This window comes from Equus przewalskii, chromosome 2 (genome assembly GCF_037783145.1).
Source record: "Equus przewalskii isolate Varuska chromosome 2, EquPr2, whole genome shotgun sequence".
Lineage (NCBI taxonomy): Eukaryota > Metazoa > Chordata > Mammalia > Perissodactyla > Equidae > Equus > Equus przewalskii.
This window is the reverse complement of record NC_091832.1, coordinates 13,889,927-13,915,977: the sequence shown is the minus strand read 5'-3', so window position 1 is coordinate 13,915,977 and position 26,051 is coordinate 13,889,927. Positions and strand designations below refer to the sequence as shown.

At 50.4% G+C, this 26,051-nt stretch overlaps 1 protein-coding gene across 50 annotated transcripts in view; it reads right to left on the bottom strand.

Moving 5' to 3' along the window:
- Positions 1 to 26,051, bottom strand: part of ERI3 (ERI1 exoribonuclease family member 3) — a 127,116-nt gene that overhangs the window by 26,476 nt on the left and 74,589 nt on the right. For 5 of the 50 annotated variants that reach the window (XR_011532840.1, XR_011532833.1, XR_011532837.1 and 2 more), the window contains one exon: positions 21,783 to 24,018. The exons of 42 other annotated variants lie outside the window; for them this stretch is intronic. The gene's annotated coding sequence lies outside the window, so the exon portion shown is untranslated. The remainder of the gene's footprint in view (positions 1 to 21,782; positions 24,019 to 26,051) is intronic. 3 more of the 50 variants (XR_011532834.1, XR_011532774.1, XR_011532771.1) reach the window with 1 other exon arrangement.

The following is a 26,051-nucleotide window of genomic DNA, read 5'->3' as shown; positions in this document are numbered from 1 at the left end:
TGATCTGTTCAGGTCCCCAGCACTCCACTGCCCTCTTCCATCCCCGACTCCAGCCACCTGGCTGCCACCGATCTCCATGGTTGGGGGGCACATGGCAGGAGAGGGACGGCACCTTCTCTTACATTGCCTTATAGGTATGATGACCTAATGTCACAGATGAGGAAACTGAGGCCCAGAAAGAAGAGACTTAAGAGGGTTGGAATGCTGTTAAGTGGCCCAACAGGGGTTTAATCCTGTTCAGCCTGCTAGCAGGGTCCTGGGCTTCTATGAGTGGGCTTGCGTAGCTAGATGACCCTTCCAACATTACCCATCCCCTCACCTTAGAAGTCCCCAAACACCAAGCTGCCCTTCTCCCAGTGGCAGGAAGGTGACAGTGTACAGGAAAGTGGTCAGTGGAAATGAAGCTTGGGTGAGTTCCTAGAAGCTGGATGATAAGTCCACTGATGGAACTAAAGTGACTGCCAGCCATGGTCAGATGGGCACCACAGTGCCCTGCCCTCCCCCCCCCCCATCACTGGGTCCAGGAGATCCCCATCTCACCACAGACTCTCTCCCAGGGGAGAATGCTCAGCACAGGGTCAGAAGCAAAAGACAGGAGACTGGACACACAGTCTGTCCCAGGGCCAAGGGGTTGGGCAGAGGGCTAGTACCCTTCCTTCCCAGCTGCGGGAACCAAGGCTCAGCCCTGCGGGCACGGGGAGGTGAGGAGCCAGTGTACTTCAACCTCAGCACCTTCCAAAGCCATTTTCCTTGACCACAGAGGTAGAGCCACAGCCCAACTTCCCAGCCAACCCTCCCACCCTTTCTCGGGCCACAGCTGTACACACAAATTGGGGGCTGAGGGTGAGGCTCAAGGACACGGGAGAGGATGCTGGCTTCAAGCCAGGGCAGGGAGCAGGGGCGCAGGCAACAGGGAAACAGCCCGTGGGCGGTGAACAGCTGGAGGAGCTGCTGAGCGTGGTCAGGGCCGAGCTGGAGCGCAGCGGGCCAGAGAGCAGCGGCGGGCCGGCTTTCAAGTACTTTAAGATCACTTACAAAGGCCGGATTAAATGATCAGAAATTCCATTTAATAGGACAAATAAAGAAATAACAATCTACTCTATCAGCCTGGAGAAGGCGAGCTGGATGGGTTTTTTTCCCCTCTAAAAAGGAAAAAGGGAAGGAAGGGGGAAAAAAGAAGGATAATGTGTGTTTACTCAAGCAAAGAAAAAAATATTTAAGTGATGTCGGGGAGAAGATTGCAGTAACTAGTGAAGAATAACATCGTCTACTTTGCTGTCAAATCACACCCGAATTTCAGTAATAGATTCTCGGCTGACACTCAATTCAATTCGAAGGTGATCCTGCTTTATCCCAGCCCATCAAATATTAAACACTTGCATTAGCAGGTGCTGCCGCTTCCCGGCTTAAAGCGGCGGGCGGCAGGGCTGCTGAGGCCCCTCTGCTCTGCTCGCGGCTCGGGGACAGGGCAGCTCAACGTTATCTGCACGTCATCCTGAGTCTTATCACAGCTAAGCGAGAAGACCACTTCAGATAACATTAGACGCTTACCCCGACGTGTCACCATGATTAGATTATTATTATAATTACGACTCCCCAAGATCTTCCCCAGACTGGGACGTGCGGAAAGGGGTGGAGGGCAGCAGAGCCCAGGAGGGCCAGGCCGAGCCTGGCTGGAGCAGGGCAAGCCGGAACCCATGGCAGGAAAGCAGAGGTACTGGGCACGGCGGTCGCCCTGGTCCCGCCTGACGGATGCCTTTCAGGAAGGGCAGTCTAGCTTGTCAGAGCGAGGGCGAGATGAATTGGCGTCTCCACTGCAGCCACGGGTGTCATGCCGCAGTTTCATATTCCCAGATAAGGCGTGATAACCAATTGCTGCCATGACATGGCCTCATTCAGCACTTCCTCAGGGGGGCAGGGGCGGGGGGGCACGTGCACGTGGGTCTGCCAAGCTCCTAATAAGAGGGATTTAATTTTTACAAATGCTGCTTCCAGCGGGGCCTTCACGCACCAGCCAAAGTCCAAAATGATATTAAAAACGGTTAATTAAAACTGCTCTCCTTCAGCCTGGGCTCTCTCCCTGCTGCCTCTGCTGCGAGCCCTGGCATGTCTGCCTCAGGTACTACCATGCACCCCTGCAGAGCTGAACATTCAGATGTGACCACCAGCCTCGGAGAGCCCCCTAGGCACAGTACCAGGGCACAGCACCACAAGCTCCCCCAACTCCTGCCATCTCGGGTACCCCTCAGGCACAGCCAGCAGACACAGCCAGCAGACACAGCCAGCCACCCAGAGAACACAGGGTCCTACAGCAATCTGTGTTCCTACCATGTGTGGTCTGAATCCTCGCACCTGCTTCCCCTCTACACCTGTACCCAAGCACCCACTGCCTCCCGCACTCACTTCTAGGGCCCCCACCCCGATATATACACCATCAAGCGCACATACCCACACAGGAACCAACTCACCCTCAGGTTCCTCAGCCCATCCTTCCATTCCCCACTCCCTCCAGACATCCTCCCTAAGAGATTATATCCATCTATGAATCTTAGCAGAGCCTTCCCGGGAGTTCAGCTCAGGGCAAGGTGATGTGGGCTATGTCTCAGAGATTCTGGCTGAGAAGTCAAGGCTGGGACCCAAGGAGCCATCAGAGCAAGAGGATCAGGGAGGCTTTCTCCTGTGGGTGCCCACAAGGACAATGGGGATAAACAGGCCCATGTAGGGTTGGAGGTGGCTAGGAAAGCTTCCTGGAGGGAGTGGTACTGGAGGGCACGAAGAAGAAAACACAGCAAGGACAAGGGAGAATGGCAGGAGCAAACTTGGTGAGAGCACAGGCAAGGGCTTGGGAAGCCAATGTGGGTGGAAGAAGCCATATCTTGAGGTGCTGCCTCCCAGCTCTGTGTAACACTGGCATCAATCAAGGGGCTCTTATTATCATCTACCCCATTTTTCCCACCTGCTTCCTATTCCTGCTCTCTCCCACTAGCCTGTGGGGCGTGGGGGTGAGGGACCCAGAGGCTTTCTGACCTTGATCTGTACGGAGCAAAAATCTGTTTTAAGAGCTCTTGCCAAAAGCCTGTGCTTAAGCCCCTTTCCCATGCTGGTTCCAAATTCTCTGGGTGCCGCTTCTGCAACTGCACCTCTCTCAGCCATCAGGGGCCGCCTGCTCAGCTGCTGGTTCCTGACCAGAGGGTGGGGCAGGTGGAAGGATGACTGAGGAACCCCTGAGTCCTATCCAGGGTAGGTGGAGTTGGGATGAAAGATGCTGGGTCTACCAAACCACGCCATCCCAGCCCTGTGCCAGGCAGGCACGCACACTTCCCTTCCCCTGGGCTGCTGTAATTTCCATGCGCGGAGAAGCAGGTGCCGAGCTGCTCCGGGCTGGCTCTCCCCTCTCGCAGCTCTGCCCGCCTTGGCTGCTGCCCCATTAGCTTAGTGGCCAGCCATCTGCGACGGGCCTGCCGCACAGCCCTGCTGTAGGCGCGGCGGGTGGCCCCCTGTGTAACAGGGAGCTTTGCCATTAGCGCCTTTAATATTCTGACACCTCAGCACAGCCTGCTATTACATGCAAACGCTGATCGCCCTGTGAAATTACATTGCTGGGCCTGCGAAATGGAATCGTGTATAATCAGCCTCCTCCATGCACTGTCAGTCCCATCACAAACACGGCGCCCGGCGGCTTACGGGGGCTTAGCAGCTGCGACAAGTGTATTGGGTTTAATAGATGAAGTAGCCCTCATCGGTAGCAGCATCAGATCCTTCAAAGAGGAAAGAAGAGGCATCGACAGCTGCTAGGGTGTCTCTGCCCACCCATTTGCTACCTACCGGGGCCCTGAGAGTGAGGTGGACAGAGTGGGCAGGGCAGTGGTTGGGGCTAGAACCCAGCTCAACTGCAGACAGAAGCACAGACTGCTCTGCAACTTCTAGAAAACCCAGAGCTTCCAGGCCGGCACCAGCACATCTGACCCATCCAGTCTCCCCACGAGATGGCGAGGAGCAGGCCTTTAACCACACCTTTGCGTGACTTGTCACCCTGTGGGCCGAAGGCCGATGGGCCATTTCCGAAGACAAGAAACCAAATCAGGTCACCTGCCATTCCCATAAACACCCAACAGATGAAGCTGTAAAGGTGATGCTCTGGAGGATGGGGGAGAGAGAGTGTGACAGACATAACTACTACCTAACCTTTTATCTAATTGGCCAACACTTCTATAGCTGGTGAACCAAGTACTGAGGCCACAGGTAAACATGAGGATGGCATACCCAGTAGCTCTCATAGAAAGGCAGTGTGTTCAGGCTCAGGAGTCAGACAAACCCGTATTTTGTTCTGAGTTCTGCCAGTTATTAGCACTATAACTTTGGATGAGTTATTAAACCTCTCTGAGCCTGTCTCCTGTTCTACAAAATGGGATTATAGTTCCTTCCCCTAGGTATACCTGAGGTCACTCAGGAATACCCACTCCCACTGCCACCTCCAGATGGCATTTGGGTGCCACCACCCAAAATGCACATTGCCTTTGAGAATGCTGCCCCCTTTCCGTTTTCCAGGTTCAGCCTAACACTAACTGTGGCAGATTGGGTTTTCCAGTGATGGCCACTACACTAACTCCCATCTCGTGTGCTCTTCTTACAATGTGACTTTGACACCTGTTATCAAGAGGGGGAGTTTATGTCCCTTCCTTTCAGAAAGAGCAGGCTTTTGTGACTATTTCAACCAACAGAGTAACGCAGAAGTAATGCTATGTGACTTCAAGGGTATTTCAGAAAAGCCAAGGCAGCTCCCTCTTCATTCACTGGAACACTTGCCCTGGAGCCCTGAGCTGCCCTCTAAGTAGTCTGCTACTTCCAGACTGCTCCAAGGCAGCCATGTTGTGAGGAAGCCCAAAGCAGCCCATGCAGAGACCACATACACAAGCCATGAGACTAGGTGAAGAAAGACAGACCCCCTCCAGGCCCTAGCTGCTCCAGACATGCACTATGCCAGCTCCAGTGACTGACTACAAATCCATCAGAGACCCTGAGCCAGAACCACCTAACTGAGTCCTTCCTGAATTCCTGACTCACAGAAACCATGAGAGACCGTAAAATAACTGTTGTTTTAAGTCACCAAGTTTTGGGGTGATTAGTTACACAGCAATACTAACTGGAAAACCAATACCTACTCACTTCTGGATATACTCTACCAATACCTTCAACTTCTTTCTTGCTGCTTCTAGACTATTCTTCCTCTCCCTTTGGGACTTCCAGAAATCATCTTCACTCTGGGTAACTTTAGTATCTAGAGGGTAACCCATCCATGAACCTTGCCTCTCAATTTCTCAATTCTCTGTGCTCTAATGACCTTCTCCTCTACCTATTTCAGCCATCTGTCCCTGTGACCACAACCTGGGCTTTATCATCCAGAACTGCTCTCCCTTGGAACTCTAACAATGACAGAGTCCACTCTGACTCCAGCCTCCTATCCTTCCAGCTTGTGTACCCTCTCTCCCTCTACTCTTGTTTTTTCCCAGTCTGTCCATCCCCTTCGGGCCTCAATCCCTTTGCTACGAAGCCTGGAGCCCTTGAATCTATCACTTCAACCACCCGTCCCCCAATCTTCAACTTCCTTGTCCACTTATCCTAGTACACCTTCCCTGGAAATCCCCAACCATGACTCCGTTTCTCCACACTTGTGCCTGAGTTAAGTGATGCCAGAAGAAGTCACTTTTACACGGCCACTACAGATACAAGATCACAATCTTAGCAATCCTCAATGGCATCCAACAATCCTATTCCCCTCCTGCTTCCACAAAGATAACAAAAGCTGCTGGGCAGAACTCTTTCAGCTGCATGCCCCTCACCTACAAATGCATCTGTATCTTCCCCAACTGCTCTCTCACCAATGCTGTTCTAACAGAAGGGGCACCTCACTTCTTGTCCAGGGCCAATCCTGTACTTGTGCTTTACATCTCAGGCTTTCCCCACCTCCTCAGGCCCTGCTCCATCTGGTATCCTCTTTCTTTCTAAATCCTTAACTTGCCTTTCTCTGCTGTCACCTTTCCATCAGCATTCAAGCATATGCTTGACTCGCTATCATCTTTACTTAACTTCTCCATGTCTCAGTTTCCTCTTTGTAAAGTGGGGATAATTATAGTCCCTACCCCAGAGAGGATTAAACGAGTTATTGTACATAAAGTGCTTAAAACAATGCGCAGCTCTTTGAGAGTTATGTAAGTATTAGATTATTATTTTTAAAGTCCTTCATTCACACCACATCCCCGTCCAGCTACTGCCTGTTCTGTCAACAACCGAACTTCTCACGGCTGTCTCCACTCACCTGCTCCATCACTCCTTAACCCTGCAGTCTGGTTTCCAGCCCTACCAGCCACTTAGCTCCTGCTAAGGTCAACAGCCCGCACTGTGCTGCCCACATCTATGGTGTTTCAGGTTACTTGCTGCCTTCACCACTCCGCAGCTTGCTTTATCTTTGAAACCCTTCTCCTTTGGTTTTCTCAACATTCTACTCTTTGAGTTTCCCTGACATTTTCCTCACAACCTCCTGTCTAGTTTCTCCTGCATCTGGTCATGCGTACACTCATGTGCTCTCTCTTCCTGTTTTTGTCTACACTCTACCACTCTCCCTGGGTGATTTCTTCAACTCCCTTGTCTTCGATCTCTCCAACTTCCAAACTGATTTTTCTTGCCACTACTTGAGTGTCAAACATACATATATATGCTATTGCCTACCTGGCATTTCCACCTGGATTTCATTCAGGCATTTCATTCTCAATATGTTTTAGAACCCACTTCAACATCTCCTCCCCAACGTGCTCCTTCTCCTAGGTTCCCAAATCCCAGTGAAAGCGTGGTCTACCTGGTCTACCACAAATGTGGGGGTCAACCTTGCTTCCTTCTTCTTCCTTACTGCACACCAAGTCCTGGGATTGCTGTTTCATGCCTCCGAGACTTGACTCAAGCAATTCCTTCACCCACCTAGAATGCCCTCTGCCTTCTCCCACTTTTTGTTCTAATGAACACATACTCCTCTTTTAACACTCAACTCAAAAATACCTTCTTTTATCAAGTCTTTTCTGACTCATCCCTTCTTTAAACCCACCTACACTCTGAACAGCAGCTATAACACTAGATTTGTTTACAAATCTGTTACCCCATGATGCTGGGAGATTCTTAGGGCAGGGAGCTGTATCTGCTTTCTCTCTAAATGGTCTCCACTGAGGGAAGGGAAACAAAGACAGGTCTTTGGGTGCAGTTCTGTCAAGCAGGAAGGCAGAGTTTTCAGAGCTGCTGCTTCTGCCAATCCTATCCAGTCTCTTCAGGAACCACTGTTGTTCTTGCCCAGCAGAACAGCAATTGCCCCAGAGCCATCCTTAGAACTAGGGGCTCAGCTGCCTATGTTAGGAAGGAAGGAGAGACTGTTCCTGTCCTCCTTTTCCTTTTCTGAACTCTCTGGCCTTGTGGGTAGCTCCCACCCCATTCCTCAGGCCCACAGAAGCTTAGCCAACACAGCTATAGCAGCAAAAGGATGCACACTCACGTCAGGTGACACAAAACCATCCTCTCTACCCGTAGCTGGTAGTTCTGTGTGTTCACAGTGTTGCCCGGCTACTCACATCCTTCAGGGGCTCCAGAGCTGCTGCTGCCGCCTCTGTCCATCAACAGAACTTGAGTGGGATAATTATCATCTCTGTGTACTTAACCTTCCTGCTCACTGCCTACAACAGGACGGCCGCCTCTAGTGCACTGGACCACCACCACAGCAAAGGCAGGGGCTGTGCCACAGGTCCAGGGTCCACAACATTTGGAGGACAACTGCCAGCTCAGTTTGATCCCATGAGGGTCCTGAGTCTATTTTTAGGTGGAGTAATCTCCTTCATATTCCCAGAGCCCTTCCTTCATTGCTGAGTCAGAGGGGACTTCGGGACACTGAGGTTTCTGGGATGAGAACCAGATAAGGAGCTCCTGAGCCATGCTGCCTCAGCCCCAACAGAAGAGGCTGGCCTGTCTGGGGCTCCACATGCACTGTCACAGAGTCGAAGGCAGCAGGTCAGTCTGAGCCAGTTGCCCAGGGTAAGAGCTACATTGTGAGTTTTCTTTGTTTTCATTACAATTTCCTCTCTCATTGCTTCTTTTTAGCCAGCTCTTTCCTCCCCGGGGTGCTGGGGATTGAATGAAACACCACCCCCGGCTCCAATAAGTGTATTTCAATTACATCTGTCACTGCATAACGATATAATGATATATCATGTGATATTAAATCCATGGTAATCATATCAGGGATTTTTTTTAATCGTGCACTAATCACATTATTACATCTCTATAATTAACAACAGGAGGTATGGAAATTCAGTTAAGGCAGAAGGCTCAATGTACTCCCCCCACCCCAACCCCGCCCTAGGTCCCCCAGATTAGGGCCCAATTAGGAGATGGGGACTGCAGGGCACTAGCAAGATGGGCCACAGTCCTCACCTCCCAGTCACCTCCTCAGCCATAGACAGAGCCTTCATCATCCAGGGCTGGCAGAGATAGGCCGGACTGAGATGAGGGTGCTGTCTGTTTTGTGGCTGCTCAGGAAAGAGCTTGGGGCAGAGGCCACACAGAGAGGCCCAGTGACAAGGTTTAGCTGGGCCTTCCAGACCTCCTGCCACTGCAGCACCACATCTTGTCCACGGGGAAGGGTGTTACCTTTCCTTCAAACCAGCAAGGCCCTCAAAGGTGCTTGTAAGGCACGAGGCAAGTTCCTGCCTCATGGCCTTCTGGACCAGAATTCCTCCTGCTATTGACACACATACTCCCTCCCTCTGACCTAGCCTTTGTGGTGGCAGCTTTTAACATCACCAGGTCCAGCAGCTGTGATGTCTCTGCCTCTTGGTCCTATCATCCCTGAGCTGAACAAACCCAATTCTTCCTGGGGCCATTCCTTTCCAGTTCTCTCTCTGAAGTCTGGTCCTTCGTATTGCATAACAAGTGGGTTTTTGATATCCACCGGGGTCGTTTCCTCTATCCCCCCAAAATGGCTCAAGTTCGTATGTCCTCCCACCCAGGCCTACATGGAGAGGGGAGGGGCTCAGGACTGCAGCCTGAACTATGTCAAATGGCCCTCTCTCTCCCACCCTCTTCCTGACTCTGAGCTGTTAGGGCTGATCCCCTCAGGGGTGTCAGAACCAGTCTGCAAAGCAGAATTCTGTGTTTCAAGTCCAAAGCTTTGAACCTGGCATGCAACTAGTCCTCAGTGAGGGGCAGGCATTTTGCTAAGTTTGACTCTCAGAAGTTGGACAGGCCTGAAGATAAAAGAGAAAAATCGTGTCCTTTTTCCTAATAAAAAGGAGACACTAATAGCAGTCAGCACTTAGGCAAAGCACTTTAAGTTTCTAAAGTGCTTTCCAAATTAAAATATAATCCTTTATTGAGCATGTGACGACACCACCACCAGCACCACCGCCACCCACACCTCACACACAAAGGTGCGTGCATGCCTGCACATAGCACATACACCTCCACTTTCTTATTCCCTGGGAAAAATGAAAAGGGTGTTCAAAACCTTCATCCCAGACCCCCTTCCCTCTTCATTGGCTTGCTCATAAAACACATTTATTGAACAACTATCATGTGCCAAGCTCTGTGCTAGGTGCTAGAGATGCACAGATCAAGTAGATTAAGCCAATGCTTTCAAGGAGCTTCCAAGCTAGAATGAGAGACACATAAACACGCATGTAAACTCACACACAGTGGGGGGCTGAGATCTTGCAAAAGCCCTAAGAGAGAAACCCTCACCAGGCCTGGAGGGAAATCGCCGAGAAGAACCAAAATGGTCTTCAGGGGGGCATCCAAAGCAGGGCCTCAGGAAGGTGGACACGTAGGCCAGGAGCTCACTTCAGTGGTGTGAGCTGAGACAAGAAAGTCCTAAGAAAGCATATGCATGGTGCATGAAACTGCGGGAGTGGATAAGATCACCCAGGAAGAGAATGAAAGTCTTTAGGGTTGAATGAGGCCCTTCTCTCTTCTGACATTTGGAGGCGGAAAAGGGAAGGCTGAGAGACGGGAAGGCTGAACACTAGAGCCTCCAGAGCTAAGGCCCAAAGAGCCTCCTCTCTGGGCACACCCAGCATGCGGGCCCCTATACCTCCCTTTGTCACCTCCACCTTCACTCTACCTGGGTGATATGATGGAACAGTGCAGTGTTTGGACTCACACTGACTCAGTCACCATAAACATTTATTGAGAGCCTACTATATGCCAGGCTACATGCATACATGTAGCAACACAGACACAGTACTGTCCTCAGAGAGCTTCCAGTATATTGGAGAGAGCAGATGTTAAATAAATAGCAACATAAGTAATCACTAAGTTATAGCCAAAAGGGCTCAAAGAAGAAAGGTAGGCTGTTATGATGGGACGGAAGACGGGAACCCAACTTAGTTGGGGAATGCTTCCCTGAGGGCAGAAACTGACTGACTGGGAGGTGGAGGTGTTTGGGGTCAATGGAATGATATATGTTAAGGCCTTTAGGCAAATGGTAACACAGCACTTGGAGGAATCAAATCAAGGCTAGTGCCTCTGGAGCACAGAAAGAAGCATGAGATGTGGCTAATGAGGAAGGCAGGAGATACCAGGCTATGCAGGGCCACAGAAGACGCGATATGGTCTTGTCCTGCTTCCTAAGGTGACAGGAAGCCATCCAATGGTCTATCACTCATGCTAAGAGATCTTAGGGTGCTCTACCAATGCCAAAAGTTAGTTCCTTTGCGCACCCCCCCCTCTCTATTCCTAAAGGTAGCCAGGCCTTGGAAACACTAATAGAAAACCAAGACCATTTTCTATCTGGAAGGAGAAGAAACTGCATAAGCAGCTGAACTCACTCATTCACTGAAGATTCACACGCTCACTGAAGGCCTGCCAGACTCTGGCAACTCAACTGAATCACATGTAGACGCTGCCCTCAAAGAACTATCAGTCCTTTGACGGGAAACAGACATGGACACCACTTAGAGCCCAATCACTGCGACAGAGAGTGATTAGAGAGAACTGCAGGGGGGATAGAAGGGAGGAAGGTGCTCAGGCCCAGAGGCATCTGGAGCCCAGAAGTGTGTGGGCTACCTCCTGGTCCTCTCCTCACCGCACGAGCAGCAGTTGGCTGGCTGGGACGGTGCTCTCCACACAGACTCAGACTGGGCTGGTGGCAGGAGTGTGAGGAGGACCCTGAGACAAGGCTCCTGGGAAAGGGCTGGAGACCAAGCAGCAGTGAACCTAAGCCAGGATCTTCTGGTTGCAAAGATGAAGGTTCAAAGACTGTGACCAAAGCCACAGGGCAGAGAAGAGGGAAAGGCTCACTGTATCGTCCCAGGATGGTGGAAGGGGCACCTTTAGAACAAGCAGCAGGACTTGAATAGAAAATCATTTCAGGAAATGGCGACTCTAGTCCCTGGGCCGGTTTCCTCATTGGAAAATGAGAGGCTTAATTACTTGATTTCTTAGGTCGCTTCCTGATCTGAAATTCATCAGATCTGAGGCTCTTCAACATCCCACATCTTTGCTTACTCTATTTCCCCACCTGGAACACTAGCCTTCCTCTACCATCTTCAAATCCTGTCTGTCTGGCAGAATACCACCTTCCAGAAGCCCTTCCTGATTTCTCTAACTCCCTCCCCCACGTCTCACCCTGACCTCCTAAGTTTATACCACAGTTCTCCCAACAGTACTTTGCTTAATTGTATATTACATATGGCCTGGTAGTCTTACTTGATTGGGCTAGGGACTGTCTTATCACTCACTGACCCCGGACATCCATGTTAGGGGCAGGTGGGAAGCTCTACTCTCACAGGCCCTAGAAGCAGGCTGAAGTCTGGGTCCCCACTCCCTCTGCCTACAGTCCCTTGAGAACTCGACAGGCCTCCACTTGAAAAGGGTGCTAAAAGCAATGATGTCTCCAAGTGCGATGGGAGATATTTGTGTCTGCTTTACCCTTGGCTTTTTGCTCCGGTTCAGGTAGGAGCGGGGTGGGCCGGCTGGCAGATCTGAGAGCGCGGCACGCCCCAGCGGGCAGGGCGCACAGCGCGGAGGAAGGCGCAAGTCAGTCTGGAGTGCTCCCCATTTATCAAGCTCACGCAGGCCGCCAGCCGAGCGAGTCTTTCTATCATTACACCTCTCAAAATCCGATTCATACCACTAATCCTGCCTTCATTCTCCCAGATTAATAACATCTCTTTCAACCTTCACAGTGTGATAAATAGACAAAGAGAGAACAAAAGGAGAGACAGAAGAGAGAGAAAGAGCTGGAGCAAGTCCCCATAATAGAGAGAGCCGAGAAAGAGGAGAGGGGAAAAAAGGAGAGAGAGGGAGAGCAGGCGGCGGCCAGAGACTGCAGCTACCCAGAGAGCCGCGGAGGAGAGCGGGCGGCTGCGCCCCGCTATGCGCTCCACTCTGTCCCCGAAGAGAAAGAAAGGCTTGTTAACAGCGCCTTCCTGCCTGTACTTTTGTTCAAATTTTTTTCTTCCCTTCCAATCCTGCTTTAGGTCAAATCCCAGTGAAAATGAGTTTCCTGGCTTCCAGGTCTCCTCCCAGCCTCCCTACCAGGCCCAGGGACCAACCGGGCCCCTGGCAGCAGGGCTGGATCTAGGCACAACATAGGGCTGGGAATGGGTGTAGCAAGGGCAGAGCAAGCTGGCCCAAGGCTTTGCCAGAGCTGTTTCCTTAGCCTGACCCTCTGCCCCTTCCCTGTTCTTTAGGCAGAAAGGGAGAGGGAACAGGGCAGAGGGAAGGCTTGGGGTCCATTCCCTAAGGCTCTGTCCTACACATCTTTCCAACCTAAGGCTCCAGCTTGTCAGTTTCCAACCCAGCCCCCAGCAGCCCAGCTAGATGGTGAAAGTACGCGTGCCTCAGGCTTCCTAAAACAGAGGTGTGGCCCATACCTCTAAACTAGGATGGAGAAGTATGCTAGGGAAAATAAACCCCACTGGGACCCAGCCCTTGCCCTAACCACTGATCTGTGACATTTCTTGTTCTCTCGGCCCTGATGCTCACCCACACTGGTCTCCACAGCACACTCTCCAGCCTCCTCACAGACTCAGTTCAAAGAGCCCCCCTTCTGGGTGCCGGGCTGAGCCATTCCAGAATTCAGGCACTCCTTCTTCTGGGCTCTGGAAGGCAACACCATTTACGGCACCCTGTAGTGACTATATGTCTCCCTCACACCACTGGGTGAGACATTGCCTTCTGAGTTCTCTATTCCCAGGTCCAAGCTGCCCATGGCACTTTCACTCTTTCTTGACTTTGCCAAAACTAGCCCCAACGGAAGACTAAGCTGAACACGGCTCAGCCCTCCCTCTAGACTGTAAAGTATTCCTAGGAAGCCGGCCCACAGAGCTCAGAGGCAAGGCAGAAGTGAGCCACACCAGGAAGCTCGGGTGGTCCTATGCATTCACTGCCTTCACAATTCATCAGAGTAGGGGAAGGTGGGACTGCACCAGGCCGCCCAGATCACTCTGTCCCTCGGCAACACTCTCAAGGAGTCGGGGATGTGGAGAAGGAAGACCCACCCTGCCCAATCCAGACTAGTAGGAGGACCTTTCCAAGAAAGTGAAGGCTCCCTCATGGACAGCGTCTGGTGATGGCCAGGAAAGACCTGAAGCAGACCCTCAGTAGAAAGCTGGTGTCCTGGTGGTCTGTTTAGTGGCAGGTCCCATCTAGGGGCCTTTGCAGGCACTTGCCAGATTCTTTCCTCCAAAATCCTCCCTCTACCCCCTGCCCCCAAACACAGCCCTCGTTTTAGATCACAATGGCTACTGCCTACCTCCACCATTCACTCCTGGGGACCCCACCACTTTCAGCTCCAACTCTCAGGTTTGTCCAGCTACATCTCTACTTGGGGAAATAACTTGAAAGTTCAGAGAAAAGGGCCAAGTAAAAGAGCACAGTGGGTAGAGGGTAGTCCTTGGGATCATATCCCTTTCACAAAAAGTCCAGAATTTCTGTTAACCTTCCCTCAGCCCCATATCAGAAGAATTCTCCACAATTTCATCTGTTCCACTAGGCCTCCAGGATCAGACGCCTGCAATAGGGAGGGTGGAAGAATGACAATGACCCATGATGTTTATCCATGGGTCCAAGTGATGCAAGGAGGTGGGGGGCTAAAGAGGGAGGGCAAGAAGGAGAGAGAATGATATAGTCTCAGTGAAGAAGAATGGTCCTCCCTACAACCAAACTGGCCCACTGGTGCCCTGGCCTCCAGGGCAGGCTAGGTCCAGCTGGTGACACAGGCTCACGCTGCCTCTGAGCCCAAGGCCACAGTAGAGTTCCAGAAGTATGGACCCCGGGCCCTTCCTTCCCTAAGAGCCTGCATTGCTGGCAGATCAGATAGCCTCAACCAGAGTCAACCCTACAGCCTTCTAGACACACACAACAGCAGGTGCAGACACCCGTAAATTTATTCTAACCAACTTCCATATTGTAAACTCCCAGACAACTTCCTGGACAGCTTCCTCAAGGGCTCAGAATGATGGTCCAGCCCTTGCAGCCCCACCTCTGACAGGAAGACCCTCCCAGGCTCTGAGAAGAGAAGTCATGGCAGCCCTTCTATCCTCTGCCTCTACTGCCAATCCTTACTCCATACACAGTCTCAGCACCTCCTCCAAGGTCAGCCTCTACCAGGTCATCCAACTCTGAGGGATGAACTTCACCCTCTCAGGAGGCTTGGCCCCTTCACTTGAGAGAGACAGCCTAGACCCCCAGTCAGGGACCTGTCTGGGGATCAGACAGAAGGAAGTCAGCCAGACACAAGAGGGTCTCTGGCAGGTCAAGACGCCAGAGCCGAGCAATGCTTTCCCCCAAAATCAGACTTTGAAAGCTCACTTCCTGAGTAATTGGTTCTAGAGCCCACTCCTCCAGGCAGCCAGCGGCATAGAGCAGGGAAGAAGTTGGGTCCTAATGTGTAAAAAGCTCCAGCAAAGCAAAATCATTTACTCTTCGGTGCGACTGCTCAGCAGAGCTAATAAATCTTGCATGAGCAGGGCCGATTCTAATTTCCTAATATGAAAAGGCATTTGGATTGAGAGAGAGGGGGAGATAAAAGTGATTGAATCTCCAATAGTCCAGGTTACTGACAAGAAACATCCTGCTCAGCCCTGAGAGAAGGATGGCAGCGCCCGCCCGCCCGCACACACCCATCCGTTTTGCCCCCCTCTTGGCGCGATACATCTCAGTCTCTTCTATTGACAGGACGTGGCTTTAAACACAGTTACACAAGTTATCATTTCTGCCTTCTGATCAATCTGAATTTTCAGGACAATTACCCTCTTAATCAATGATTGCTATCAGCAGCCCTGCGCCTGGACGGATTTCTCAGCAAGGTAATCATGCCGCCAGGCTGGACGGCGCGTGCATAGGCAATGAAGCTCCGGGTGGGGTCTCCTCCCTCCCTCCTGAGTCCCCCATATCCCAGCGCCACTGCCAGTATCGAGGACAAGGACGGCAAAGTGTGAAGGCCACTTCAAGGAGTGATGGGAGTAGAAGGAAGGGAGGGGAGATGGCCCAGCCACCCAGTCAGCCTGCCAGACCACCTGACTATGGAACAAACCTATTAAAACCCTAGATTTACTGCCCACCACCCTGATGCATCTCCACATGCCCTCCTGCCATCATTCCTACCTTCTAATTAGCCTAATAAAGCCCAATTCTAATTATGGGCTCAAACTATTAGGGTGAGTAAGTGCAAAGAAAAGAGAAATATTGGTTTTACTAATCTCTCAGAGGCTACTGGTTCTAGAAATTCCTTTTCTTCCACTGACCTGGTTCATATGGGCTACTGACTGGAATGGCAGGGGCAACTTCTTCTCCTCCCTCAGATGCCCAGGCTTCAAGCCTGGCTTCAAGCCAGGAGGCCACCCAGCCCAACATTCCCTCCAGGGTCCTCCCATAGATTTAGCCCTCCACATAGAAAACAACCCAGGCCCCTCAGGAGAAGAGAGACCAAGAGGGAAGGGTAGAATCAGTCTCTCCCTCAGTGTGGAGCTAGAGAGAAGCCATATCTGCTACTGTGGGGGCAACTCGGGAAAGTTTCTCATATCACCTGTTGTTGGGCAAAGGACTTACACCAGAGAGGCCAAAGGTGGAATGAAAAGGGCATGGTCCAGGATACTGACACATGAATTTATGCTTCAGCATGGGTGGCAGATATGGGTATACAGTTATACCAGGGCAGAGTGGGTTATGGAATTAAAACAGGCCCCCACAATTTGCTATTATTTGGAGGGAGAAAGAAATAGAAAACACGCATGTATTCATTCACTGGCATCTACTGAGTGCTAACCATGGGCTAAGCAGTGGGGATACAGCAGTGAATGACACAGAAGTGACTCTCCTCTCAGGAGCTCACAATCTACTAGGAAAGACAGATAAATGTAGGAAAAAAAGCAAAGACAATAAAGTGAACTTGTACACAAATATTCATAGCATCATTAACAGCTAAAAAGTACAAACAACCTAAACGTCCATCAACTAATGAGAGAATAAATAAAATGTAGTTTACCCACGGAATGGAATATTACTCAGCAATAAAAAGAAATGAAGTACTGATTCATGGTACAACATGGATAAACCTTGAGAATTATAATAAGTGAAAGAAGCCAATCACAAAAGACCACATATAAGAAATTCCCAGAATCGCAAGAGGCAAATTCAGACAGAAAGTAGATTAGTGATTTGCTTAGAGCTGGGGCATTTCGGGGGAAATGAGAAGTGAATGCTAATGGAGGTTGTTTTAGGGGATACAGCACTGTTCTGAACTTAGATGGTGATAATGGTTGCACAACCCTGTGAATATACTAAGAAACATTGACTTTTACACTTTAAATGGGTGAATTGTATGGTATGTGATTTATATCTCAATAAAACTTTTAAGTATACTATGATAGAAGGAGTGCAAGGAGCCCACAGCAGGCTCCCCAACAGTGAACAAAGCCAGGGAAGGCTCCAGCATAGTGCCCAGGTACTCAACGTAGGTGTCTGAAGAGGGAGGAAGTTCCCATTGGGAAACTGGAAAAGTCTTCAGAGAGGACATAAAGGAGTTGGGTCTTAAAGGATGAGCAGGAGTTCACAAGGCAGAAATGCAGCAAAGAGCATTCCAGGCAAATGGAACAAATGTGAACAAGGCCTGGAAGTGAACCACACAGGCCATCTTGGTATAGTTGGAAAGGTACTTTGGGGATCTCAAAGGACAGGCTAGAGAGCTTATGCTTCATTCAGTAGACATCAAGATTTTTCAAGTAGAGAAGTTAGATGTTAGAAGTTAGAAGTTAGACAGGATAGCTTGGGGTTTGATGGTTCAGGCACGGGAAACAACGTGTCTTTAGTTGAAAGGACATGGTTTTTGGAGTTGGATATCCAGGGTTTAAATCCTTAAATTCTTTTCCCAATGCACCTGAATGACCAGTGAGGCCTGGGATTTGTTATTTTGCTCACTATTGTATCTCCAGTGCTTGGCAGAGTGCCTGACCCAGTAGGTGCTCAAGAGCCATTTACTGAATGAAAATGAATGAATGAATGACTACGTTGAATTCAATCCCATTTGACAAAAATTTATTGAACACCTACTATGCAGCTGGCACTCTGGTTACATAGTGTGAGCTCTTCAAAGGTAGGGCCCCTCCCTGACTGATCTCTGATCCTTGCCTTGGTGCCTTACCCAGGTTCTGTTCTGCTTGACACAGGGCAGGTGCTCAAAGTGTATTAATTCCCTTCCCTCTCCTGGTCTAGGAGGCTTCCCTGAGGCCAGGTGAATCTTGGATAGGTGTAGCCTGAACTCATCGCTGTGGGTGGCAAAAAAGGGGAAGCTGAAGTGGTAGGGGCAGAGGGCTTCAGGAGCAAGGGGTGGTGCCCACGGTATTTGTCCCAAAGCAAGCCATGGTGCTCTAGGAGGCCAGCGGGCAATTCGAGTCATCAAAGCCAGTGAAGAACTGAGTGGGGCCGAGCCCATCCTCAGAACTCTCTGCGGACTTCCCTGCACGCAAGGCAGCGAACCCACATGCGGGGCGGAGGCTAGCCTCGGTAGCGTGGAAACATAAGCTGCAGGACTTGCAGGTGGATGAGGGGAAGAGCTCAGCCTTATTTCATGAGCATCCTGTCCTGACCCTGGAGATCTGCCATTTCCACATCTCCCCTCTGGTCAGGAGAGCCCTTCAGCTCATGGCTAACCACAGGATGAAGGGGGCTCCTCAGTTTCCCAGCCCCCAATTCCTGTAGGGCCTCCCCTCCCTTCTCTCTTCTTCCCTCCCTTTCCTTCCTGCAGAGCTTCCCTCAAGCCATAAAAATAAAATAAAACACAAACACCCACAGTCCAGGAGGAGGGCGTCAGACAGATAATGGGCATTTTATATCTTTTTATGACACTCCCCATAGGCAGCTCGGCAATCACAGCGCAATAAAGGCAGGCATGCAGCTTGCATAGTTAAACAACTGCTGGGTAATTAGGCACAGCAAACACACCACTGGGGAGGCCTCAGGGCTGCCCTGGGATCTGCCTGCAGCCTGCCGTACAGCTTGCAGCCAAGTAGGTGCCAAGCCCAGGCCCAGCACCATAAGAGCTGGTTGTGGTGCTGAGGACAGACCACTGGCTGCTGCCATATGCATACTTGGGCTCATGCCTGTGCACACTCACAAGCACACCTGCCCACACCCACACACAAGCACTTCCTGAGCAGCTAGACCTCATCTCCTCAGGAAGGCCATGCCCCTTCTCCAAGTAGGGCAGCCTAGGGTCTCTCAAGGGCTCTGCTTTAAGGTCCTTGAAGAAGTCACAGGCCTGGCTGCAGCAGGAGCTAGCCCATCTGGGTAGCTTTGAGCTTAGCAAGTCACACAGGCAAGGGACACGTGAGCACAAAGACATGCTTACATGGATTCTCTCATAAATTCTGACTCAGTACAGAGCTGAATTCGAAATAAATTATTTTTTAAAAACACATTTACATATACCATGCACATATTCCTATCACTGCACTTACCACCTCTATTGTATTTCCTCCACCTGCCTTGACCCACCCATCTTCCCTGCTAGACCAGGAGCTCTGCACAGGTGGAGACCAGACTCCTTCTTCTCTGAGCCAAAACGCCATGATGCACAGGGTTTTGAAGAGTGACTGGTAGCAGGATGTGAATTTTGATGTCCTGGCCCAGGCAGAGACAGGTCACTTGCTCTCCGAGGCCTAGGTCCAGGCTGATCTAAGCCCAGCCAACAGAGAGAAGTCCTCACCAGAGCTGAGGGAGCTGCACTGTGAGTCCATACAACGCCTGTTCCTTTCTAGTGACCCAGCCAAAAAATTCAAATTCAAATTCAGAAATTTCAGGGAACTGATGGTCAACTAATGGGACACAATATACAAAATGCTCCTACAATCCCACTTGAAGACTGAGATGGCCAAAGGTGCCACCTCTAGGAGGCACCCAGTCTACAGCCATATCACCCTGAACCTGATCTTGTCTAGGAGCCACGCAGGGAAAAACCGCTCTTCCCTCAAGAGTGCCGACAACAGGCCAAGTCAGCTCACAGGAAGACCCTGGGTTGAGCCAGCAGTCCCATATGAATGTGAACACACAGCCAGCTACTTTTTCTGGTCTCTCCCTGGCCATCACTCTGTGTCTGCCAAGACAACCAACAAAGAGGATCAAAGGCCAGGAAAGGCCGGGGCTGCACCCCACCTTTAAGGTACTGAGAGGCCCCTTCCTGCCACCTCATTCAGAGAAGCTTGCAGCCTCAATGACAATCAGCTCCAGTCCAGGCCACCCCGAACTGTAACAGGAGCCAGCTGTCCAAACTCCTCCCCAACACCTGAGCCCCAGGCTCTCCTGACCTGATGCCAGGCAATACCCTGCCTTCCCTGGACCCTCAACTTTTCCCAAAAAGAGATCAAAGTAGCTAGGGGTGAAAGAGGGACTTCTCTCACCTTCCTTGTATCTCATTTGCTCTCTGGGAGCAAAAAGAGGAAACCTAAGGTACTATGAATGATCTCAGAACAGCAATGGTAGAAGAGACCACAAGAAGAGATCACCTCATCCAGCTCCAGTATTTATTAGATGAGGAAACTGAGGCCTCAGAAAGGGCAAGTGACCCAGCACCAGAACCCATGTCTTTATCTCCTAGCTTCAAGTTCAGTCCAGGGTTCTTTGTTTTGCACCATGCTGTCCTCTAGAGACAAGGGCCTCCTCTGCCCACGTCTAGGTGCCCGAAGTCGGACCACGGAACCCATACCTACCTCCTCACCCATATTCCCAGGTGTGGACACATGTGCACACCTGAGGATACACACACATAAACCTCCTCACATGGAGAGAGAGACGCTTCTTTAACACATACAGACAGGCATGTACACATGAGTGCACCCTTTTACACACACAGACAGATCCCCATTAAATAGGTGTCACTCCCGAGAGACCTGGAGTGTGAGGCCAATCCCTAACCTTCCCCAATCACTGATTTTCACTGACCATACAACTAGTATGGTGTGTGTTTGCCTGGGCCTCCAGCTCAAACCAGGCCAGACCAGAGGAACTGCCTTCAGGTGTATCTGCTGTGGGAGAAGTGACAAGAGTGAAGTTATGGGAGGAGAGAAGCTGGATTTACATCCTGGTCATATGGCCTTGGGCAAGCTTCTCAATCTCTCTGAGTCTCTATTTCAGCACCCATAAAATAGGGACAATAGCCTCTTCCTTGCTGAGCAGCTGTGAGGACTCAATGTAATAACATACATGAAGCCCTCGGCACAGAGGCCGGCACCCACAGGGCTCACTGTGTTGGTGTTCTATCATTGATACCAATAACTGTGGTCAAACCTGCCTTTCCTGAGTGACTGCAGGGCAATGTGGGAGACGAGGCAGAGCTGTGCCCCCTGCCTTCAAGGAAGTCTCCTTGTCCTTTTCTGTAATTCCTCCTAGTTTCCAAGGTCCAGACTAGCAACAACAACACAAAAAGAAAAACACAAAACAAAACGCAACCTGGGAGAAGGCAGAGTAACTAAGGGTTCCCTTAGCTCTGTCAGATTTAACGCTGAGCACTGACAAGGCTACCTCTCCCTTGCCACCACGCCCCACCTCGCCTCTCAAACTGCCCTCAGCTTTCCCACAGTATCTATATGCTTCTCCAGCTTCCTGAGGGCCCCCTCTGTTTGCCTAGCTCTGTGGATTCAGAGAAGAAACAGACCTAGTCCCTCTCCTCAAGTGGCCCGTGGTCCTGACCAGGGACAGACCAGGACATACACAATAGCCAAGAAGCCCAGACCCTGGGCTATCTGGGCCCTGCGACCTGGCCCGAGGGTTAGCGTATGGGCTGTAGTCAGGATGCCTAGGTTTAAAGGCAGGCCCTAAACAGACCCAGGAGAGCTCCCCACTCTCCCCTGCTCCAGAGCGAGCTCAGAATTCACTTTCTCAAAGACACAAGAGTAAGACAGAGGAGGCTCACGGTGGGAGCAGGATGAAGAGGTTGCACCACTCGACAGGACACAGACTCTGAGCAGCAGCCAGCGAGAGGCAGACAGACCCCAGGGCGGGCCTCGCTGTAAAGACCTGGCACACAGGGCACTGCAAGCAGCTCCAGGGTAGAGGTCAATCTGCAGCAGCTACAGGGAACCTCACCGAGGAAGCAAGACTTGCAGATGCCTTGAGCTGATTCCCTCACTTTCTCCTTCCCCCTTGTGGCTACACTCACCAGGGATGCAGAACAAGGCAGGCTGGCTCCCTGGCTGAGGGTGTGCCAGGCTGCCCACCCACACAATGAGTACCAGCACTCTAAGAGCTTTACAAACCTGATCTAATTGGTTCCTCAACTATAATTTGCCACATTTCGTGGTAAGGATACTGAGATCTTCTGGCATAGCAGTCTTAGAGTGCCCGCAGCCAGGACTGCTACATGGCCTCCTTCCCTCCCTGCTCTCCTGGGCTGCAGGCTCCTTCTTCCCTCACATGGACACACACGGCAGCTTTCTGCAGCCACTGCCCATCCTTGGAAGGCAGCTTAGTCTGGCTCCACTCCAGATACCGGGCGGTGGTTCCTTACAGCACTCTCTTGCTCTCACTTTCTCCGCTTTTCCTCTGGCAAAAGGAAAACACTTGGTTGGCCCACATCAGTAGCTTAAAACACCTGAAAACTACTATTTATAGTTCCCCAATCTGGCAAGCTGTTTCTCCCCTCCCGGCCTTTGTTCACACTGCTCTCTCTGCCTGGAATGCCCGTTTCACCTTGTCTCCTCAAAACTTACTCATCATTCAAGGCTCAAATCAAGTGTTTCCTCAAGGAAAACTCTGTTTTCTTTCCCGCACCTCAGGTGAAAATGACTCCTCCCTCCTTTGTGCTGGAGGCAATAGAGCAAATAAGTTCAGACCATGATCTCTGGAGTCTAATTCCTAGATCCAAGTACCTACTCCATCACTCGCTAGCTGTTGAACCTTGTGGAAGGTACTTAACGTCTCTGTACCTCAGTTTCCTCATCTGTAAGATGGCTAATAACAGCACTTACCTCACATAAAGGATTAAGTGAGTTAATTCACATAAAGCTTTTACAGAAGCACCTGTTTATTATTATTATTAATTATCTCTACAAACAGGAAACCAAGGTTCTGAGAAAGTGAGTAACTGTCAAAGTCATAACACAGGTATGTGAGAAAGCTAGGAACTGTCGGAAGGTGACTGTGACTCTGTACTCCATTGGACAGGCCAGCATGCTGATGGCAGCTGAAATCAAGGGCATGAGATGATCGGCTCTGTTCCTCGGTGTGAGCTGAGGGTGAGTTAGTCCAAGGATGGCATTCGGCTCCTCCCCCCTAGTGCTCACTTGAATTCTGCTGGGGGAGCCTCTTTTCCTAGCTCCTCCCAACAAAGGCTTATGTCTACCTCGAGGTCCTGTCTCCTGTGCCCCTGTAACCTTGTCACTTCGTCTCCGGTGTCAATGTGAGGACAAGGGAGGAGCAGAGGCATAGTGCTATCGTTCCATGCCCAGGACAACTCTAGGAGTGGGTACTGTTTTTCTTGTTTTACAAAGGATGATACTGAGGCTGAAAGAAGTTAAGTGACTTTCCTAAAACCCCACAGTTAGTAAGTCCAGAGTCAAAAATCTAAATCGAGCCTATTGGACTCCAGAGCCGAAGTTCTGTGTGTCAGATATTAGTCATCTTTTACAGGTTCAGAGAGGTAATGGAATTTGCTCCAGATCACATAGCTAGTTAGCAGCAATATTAGAAGTTTGAGCCAGACCCATCTGGCTCCAAAGCTCTTTCTCTTGCACCAATGGTCTCCAGCCTGTGCCACATCCCCATGGGCCAGACTACATACTAAGTGTCACCTGAAGGCTAAGTGAAGGGTAGTCTCACAGATAGCCATACCGTCTATCCAGGTTTATGCAGACAGTGTTGTAATTAACAAAACACAAATCCATTTAAAAGCCAACCAAATTCACTGTAGCTTTTTTTTTTGGCCCTGAGCTAAGATCTGTTGCCAATCTTCCTCTTTTTGCTTGAGGAAGATTGTCACTGAGCTAACATCTGTGCCAATCTTCCTCTGCTTTATGTGGGTTGCTGCCTCAGCGTGGCCTGATGAGTGGTGCTAGGTCCACACCCAGGATCTGAACCTGTGAACTCTGGGCCATCAAAGCGGAGTGCATGAATTTAATCACTATACCACCTGGTTGACCCCACATTGTAGCTTTTTTCTTTGTGTACTTCCTTTACCTCTATACACTCAAAATATAAGTTCCAGAAAGTCCTGAGGGGGGAAGGGAATGTGTGAAGTTTTCTGACATTACTAAGAGCTCCATGTATTCTGCCTGCCCACCTCCCTAAGAGCTCTCCAAAACCACCCTTAGGTGTCTTCCTCAAGATACTTTCCTGATCCTTAGTTGAAAACTCACAGCACGGAAGTGTCTTTTGTGTAGAATAATGGTTCAAAGGTCATTAGCAGCAACAGGAGGCACAATCCCCTTCAGGACCTGAGTCTCATGAGTGTTAAGAACCAATACAGTCTCCAGCAAAGAGGCCTCAAGTCCTGAGCTGTGGAAGGAAAGAGTCAGGGAAGTGAGTTTCTGTCTTTCCTACTCTGGCCTCCCACTCCTTCCCTGCCCACCTGCCTAAGATACATGGTCTGGGGAAAAGAACACGCCTACCTGAGTTCAAATCCTGGCTTTACGTCGTCCTGGCTATGTGCCCCCAGGCAAGTTACTTAACTTCTCTAAGCCTATTTGTCTGGGAAATCTGGCCAGGGAACAGGCATCTGGACTCGAGCGCATTAGTCCAGCCTTATATTCAATGTGGGTTCGAGTCATGCATGTTGACACCTAGAATGCTAAGCCCAGTGCTGGGCGCTGGAAACAGAGATGGTTGGTATACAGACCTCAAGGAACTCACAGTTCAGCAGGAAACACAAACATGTCAGCAGATAATTACAAGAGGATATGATACACTGAACACAACATACTGAAGCCATAAAAAAGAGGGGGCGATTACTGTTTCTACCAGAGGTGGGGGAATGTCAGAGAAGGCTTCTCAGAAGAGGGTTTTGAAGGATGAACAGGAGTTTTTCCAACACACTAAAAGGGGAAAGGCACTGTAAGCAAAGGGAACAGAATGAGCAAAGGGAAGTGAAATAGTCAGGTCTATTTGAAGAGCAGCAAGAAGTGTGATATGGCTGGAATGTCACAGAGGGACAGGAGATATGCAGATAGGGATGCTGCAGGGAGTTAGATGATCCAGGGCCTCAGGTATCTTGCTCAAGGGAAAGGATGGACCACAGCCTTCAACACCTACCCTCTTGGCTCCAGTGCTCTGCCTGTCAAAACAAGCACACTGCAGTGGCACCCTCTCCCATGCCTTTGATTTAAGAGTTCCTCTCCCGGCCCTGACAGTAAGGCATTTCTGTCCCACAGATTATAACTCACTCTGGGCTATTATTCAGCTCCCCAGCCCTGGCCCTGCTGCAGTTAGTCCAAACATAATATCCTTCATGCATATATTATCTGTCTCCCTATTATCTGGAATCATTTCGGAATTAAATTTCAGTCCTGCAATATTGGCTTCAGGAGCGGCGCGCTTTATGGGCTAGTCAAAGGTTAGAATACCAATCAAAATAACAGTGCCGATGCAGCGAGACATTTTAATATTCCAAAACCCGGTAATTGTAAAAGGACATAATATTTTTTCCCTGATTACCCCAAAGGCAACACATGTTAACAAGGCGAGGGAAAGAGTGAAAGAAATTTCAGAGTTCAGACAGCTGTAAGACATATTTAAAGGAAAAGCCCAGGCAGGGCACTGCGCCATGGGGGCAGGGAGATGAGAAGAAAGGAGATATTCTCTCTAGCTCCAGCTGCCCCTGACTCCAAATACAGCACTGTTCCCTCCACTAGCTCTGGACTACATCCCAAGAGCTCATCCCCAAAGGCAGATGTTGCAGAGGGTGGGATGAAAGGAGAAGGAGCTCAGGATGTGGAGTCTTGAGGCCTGGGTTCTAGTTTCAGCTCTACTATTCAGGAGCCTCCAACCCCCAAGACTGGCTCCTCTTGGCCTTCAGCATCAAATCCAGCAGCAAGTGCTCTGGGCTGCCCTCCCACTTGCCCTCTCCTTGTCCCATGCCTTTGTCCCCACCTCTCCCTCATTTATACCTGGTGCTCTGTGTCCTGTTCTCTGTGCACATGTTTCTTCCCAAAGACAGCTAGAGGCCCTGATCTTCCTGGCTGCAGTGCTGGCTCCCACCAGGATACTAGCCCATAGTTGCCCACTGTCCCATGGACAACGCTCTGCACTTTGGATGATGCCAAAGACCTGGACCACAGCCCCAGTCTGATTCTGACCACTGAGTGATCCAGAAGCATCTGTCTTGATGCAAGCCCTCCCCGCTCCAAAGTAAAACAAAACACCCTGAAGGGGCCCCTAGATCTTCATGGCTCTCTTGGCTTTCATTTTTGTTTTGTTCTTCCTTTTTCCAAATTAGCTTGTGAATAGTCCCAGTCAAGAGGCTCTGCAGCTGGCACCACACAGCCACCATTCTAGACAGTCCCAGCCTCTGTCAGGCTGCTCATTGCTTGGGC